This window comes from Sardina pilchardus, chromosome 13 (genome assembly GCF_963854185.1).
Source record: "Sardina pilchardus chromosome 13, fSarPil1.1, whole genome shotgun sequence".
Taxonomy (NCBI): domain Eukaryota; kingdom Metazoa; phylum Chordata; class Actinopteri; order Clupeiformes; family Clupeidae; genus Sardina; species Sardina pilchardus.
This window is the reverse complement of record NC_085006.1, coordinates 20,422,920-20,427,919: the sequence shown is the minus strand read 5'-3', so window position 1 is coordinate 20,427,919 and position 5,000 is coordinate 20,422,920. Positions and strand designations below refer to the sequence as shown.

General features: G+C 42.4%; 1 protein-coding gene across 4 annotated transcripts in view; it reads right to left on the bottom strand.

The window, feature by feature from the left end:
• Positions 1-4,307: 4,307 nt before the first annotated feature.
• Positions 4,308-5,000, bottom strand: part of synrg (synergin, gamma) — a 58,755-nt gene continuing 58,062 nt past the window's right edge. For all 4 annotated transcript variants that reach the window (XM_062552114.1, XM_062552115.1, XM_062552116.1 and 1 more), the window contains one exon: positions 4,308-5,000. This exon is cut by the window's right edge and continues 961 nt beyond it. The gene's annotated coding sequence lies outside the window, so the exon portion shown is untranslated.

Here is a 5,000-nt window from a genome sequence, read left to right as displayed (position 1 = left end):
GTCATTGTCTAGAAATGACTGTAAGTATTGAATTCATCTGAAGCCATTACTGCAGAGGATGGGATGTTTTATTTCCCCGGATTTCATCATTTTTTATCACTCGAGACACCCCAACAATTATGTTTAATGGTTCTCATCTGATTTCCGTGGGAGCGAACAAGCGCAAAATAAATTCCTCTCCGATGGCAACGCGTCCATTTGGCAAGATCTTGCGCATATTCAGTTACTGTGGTTTGTGTGAAAAACTGATGCCTCTTGTCTGTGCTCCCAACACTCACTAACAGGGGATTAACTGGTTTGCAAAGGACTTCTGCAAGACGAAGCTCATTTCAGTACAAATGACAAGGGACTAGAGGCTGGTGTTTTTACACCTTTGTGTGTGGCACTAAAAATGCCTTTGTTGATTGAACAACTTATCTGCCTAACAGTATGTTCTTAGGCAGATTCGTTGTTCAACAAAGGCATAGCTTCATTTGGTTATCAGACTGTAGCTACAGTGTCAACACTTTGCATAACACCAAGATCAATAAAGTGTGTTGGATTTTCTGAAATACATACATATTATTGTAATACATAGAACAAATCAAACTGAGCCAACTAATTAAAAAAAAAAAAGAAAAAACGCTCATTCACTAGCTGATATACTACATAACCATAATAATATACAGTAGGCCTACGTGTTCTACAAAATCACCAAAAATGTAAAATTGTGGCAAATCAACCAAACAAAAACCACGTACATCCTAAACCACGCTCTGAAGCCCTCTGTGCAGAAATGAGCTCTCCGTCAGTGGCGCATCATTCAGAGTAATCTGATCAGGAGTCGCGCTGCTTCTGTGGTTATCACATCATCACTCTCATCACATGACCCCAAACAATATGTCTGAGAGCGTGAACAAAGGACCCCCCATCCCCCCCCCCCCACACACACACACCACACACACATCTCTCTCTCTCTCTCTCTCTCTCTTTCTCTCCCTCCCACTGTGTGTGTCTCTGTGTGTGTGTGTGTGCACGTGTGGACAAACAGAGGAAATGAAGCCAGAGAGGCCAGTGAGTTATCTGAGAAGGTCGTGGCTTTGAGAGTCGGCTCACATGCCTCTCCGCTTGCTGATGGAAGCCACCGCGCAGCCGTAGCGTCCGCGTCCGAGGGGAATACAGGAGAGGGAGGACAGGGAAATATGAACGGCAACAGCGCCGTAGTCTACCTGTGGATGGGAGAGAGTTATTGGACGTATAAAGAGGCTGTTCACTGAGTAAAATAAAACATCTTGGTTTGTGGAAATGATGTGATAAAATGGGAGGGAAAAAAAGAGTGTCAGGTGCGACGAATTTGTTCATTTGCTGTCTCTGGTTATGACATTATTATGGACTAAGGACGGACGGACAGGGCGGAATGCACAAAGGATGCACTTTAGGATGAAAATGACAGCAAATGAAAACTACAGTAACCTTGGCAACTGTCACCAAGGCACTGGCGCCTCCGGGGATGAATATTAACGTTGAATCAATGCCCGGGGAAAGCAATCAATCGGCCGCAACAGGGCCACAAACTCAAATGAATTGAGAGAGAGAGAGAGAGAAAGAGGAGGGTGAGGTGGACTCCGCTGGACGTAGTCCATTTGTACATCTAATACATCTCTGCGTAAGATGCTGTTAGATGCTTCCCATATTTCACCGGCAGGCAACCGACAGTGAAAAGGTGTGCATACATACCTGTACAGACAAATAATAATAAAAAATGGCCCTTGGTGATGGTCCTCCTTACAGTGATATTGAAGGAACGGCATCACAGGTAACTGCTTACTAATACAGAAAGCAATAATAGGCAATTATTATACATAATTAAAGGTATACTATGCAACGTTTTTCAGTTAATCAATTCGTTCCATACTGTTATATATGATTAAATGGGTCATTACCGGTCGAACAGTGTTTTTTTTGGCCTCTCTAGTGGTCTGTAGCGGTAAAACCACACTTGCAACTTCAGGAGACACCGGGCACGCACCCATGCTCTACTCCAGGAAGTGTCATGTAAAGTCTCATGAAAAGGCACGGCAGACTGACCGATTGAGGAGTTTTGTCAAATATACACGCTAAAGCTGTAGGGGAAGCTCTGCAGAGAAATATGCAAGCATAAAACGAGCGAAAATGAAAAGTGAAAGCGAAACCGGCGATGAAATAGCCAATTCTGCATAGTATACCTTTAATATATAGGCCTAGCTTGTATGTAAATAATGACCTTTGTTGAACTTTCATTTTAAAGAGATAGAGATAGTCTTTATTGTCCTATAAGGATATTCTTCTTCACACGTCAATATAATCCATAAAAAAGACAGCAGCATTTGATGTTAACATCACAATCTCATACATATAACATATCACACATCACACATAACACATAACATATAACATATAACATAAACATATAATGTAACACCCACCATACACCCCCTTCCTTCTAGTTCCCCTCCCCCTCAACACAGCAAAAGTGGACAGTGCAGACAACAAAAACACAAAAGACTAGAGGGGATGGATTATTGTCACCGGAGTTTGTTAAGTGCAGTGATGGCTGAGGGTACACAACTTTTCTTAAAGTGCGCTTTTTTCCAATCCAGGGCCCTGTATCTGCGGCCAGATGGGAGAAGGGTGAAAAACTGGTTCAGGGGATGGTCAGGGCTGCTTGCCATGGTGCGGGCAAGGCGTGTGGTGGCTGTGTCATTTGCATCAGTGAGGCTGGGGGTGGGAAGCTGTATTATTTTGGATGCTAGGTGTGAGATTTTAATGAGTTTGTTCTTGCTGGTGACATTTAGTATATAGTGAAGAAACAGGGGGAACAGTAGAGTAGAAGGGGTTGGCTTTTGTAGAGTAGCAGAAGGAGGTGGGGGGGCAACAGACAGTGATCTTAGTTTGCGTATGACATACAGTCTCTGTTGTGCACGTTTCTGTGTGATGGTGACATGTTCATTGAAGTTAAGCTTATTGTCAATGGTGAGGCCAATATATTTGAAAGTGCTGACCTGTTCAACTGGTTGACCATGGATGGTGATGTGAGTGAGTCCAGGGGCTGTTTTTGATGTGTGAATGACCAGTTCTTTTGTTTCATCAATGCTGAGTTAGATGTAATATAAGATGTCTTCATTTCTAATATAAGAGCACATTTGTTCACATGTACAGTAGCCTACATGTTGACTATCAGAAGTTTGAGAACAATGTGTAAAATGCTGTGAGGAGTTAAACAGTTACCTGACCACTATACTAGACCTTTCTCATTAGAGGGCCATTAGCAGATCTAGGAGATAACTACTGAGGATCTACAACATTCCAAACACCATTAGGTTAATAAACCATCTTGAGATTGAACAGAGTTATATGGATAACTATTTAATACGATTTAATAATTTGCGGTATAGATCTCTGGGCATTTCCAGAGGCCACAAACATCAAATATGCATTCCCTCGATTTTATCAGCCTGTGGCTGTGCCAATAGAAGCTTAATAAATAGCCTTTCTTGCTGATGTAGCCAAAACATCATTAAAAGCCCACATACAAAATGATTGCCTTTTAAGGGTCTAAAACGGCATATAATTAAAGATAATGAGCCTTCATTTTAAATGAAACAGGGAATGATGTGCTTATCTTCGGGGATATAAATGACTTCTTATGAACCCAACCAAAGTTCAGTGAAAGTGCACGGGACATCTCCAGTGAACGCCTCACCCTCACCAATGACGCATTCCAGGCAAATTGAGAGGAACTGTGAAATCTCTGCAACGTTAATGAAGCGTTTTCTTTTCTTCTGCGTTCACGTCAGCAGGCACTGTCCCTCTCTGCGTGCAGTCTTTCACGGAGTTATGTCCCAAAATCCTCTTCTGCGCAGGGCTTAAGTCACCGCCTGGAATAACTTTAGCACTACTGTAGGGGCTGTGGAATTGCACTGACGCGTCAGGATAGAGGGCCTAATCTGCATCTGAGGAAACAGACTTAATGAGTCTTAAATGTGTCTGTGATCTAATGCGAGAGAGAGGAGAGAGAGAGAGAGAGAGAGAGAGAGAGAGAGAGAGAGAGAGAGAGAGAGAGAGAGAGAGAGAGAGAGAGAGAGAGAGAGAGAGAGAGAGAGAGAGAGAGACCAACCACCGCTGATGAATGACAACATGTATTTAGCATGGTGGTGTCACTGCTTTCGAAGAGTCTGTGTGGAAATGTACTGAACAATACTTCACTTTATTTATCTCTGCAATATACTGTACCTGCCATTACTGTATAACAATTTTCCCCCCCAAAAATGACGAAAGCAGATATAGACTTTCATATAGATATTTTTAATCGGCATGATAAACCACCACATCATGAGATTGGTTACATTGGTCAATGCAATACTATGAACATCACTCAACACCCAAAGTGTTGCATGACAACTTCCTGTTCCTTCCATGCGACAGCGGGCTCGCTCCAAATCCAGTCTTTACAGTCGGCCATAGTGTCTTCACGCTGTGACCTCAGAGACCACTGATATGCACCTTCCCTTTTAAATTAATACGACTCGACCGATTAGCATCACCTTCTTTTCAAGTAGCAAAGATACAATTTTTCAACATGATACAGACAGAAACTAAACAGAGAAACAAAAATAGATCACACGGCAAAGAGTAAGACATTCAGATGTGCTACAAAAAAAAAGCCAAAACACTTAAAAACTCGGACATCAGCCTCAGTCTTTCAGAATAACCACTCAGAACCCCCCCGGAATTAAAGTTCACACAGCCAACACGTTTTAACCCTGTCTGAATCGATTAGTCAGAATGTCCACTGATATGTGGTCACAAGAGTAGAAAAAGACCCCCCCCCCCTCCCTCCCTCAAGAAAAACAAGAGGAACCAACAGTTCATAGAATGAATAATGTCATCAAGAATTATCCGAGCAAGTTCCTCAAACCGAGACTATGTACGTCTGGAATGCTAAAAGCAGTGTTTTTAAAAAGAGATAGTGCTCTACAGTA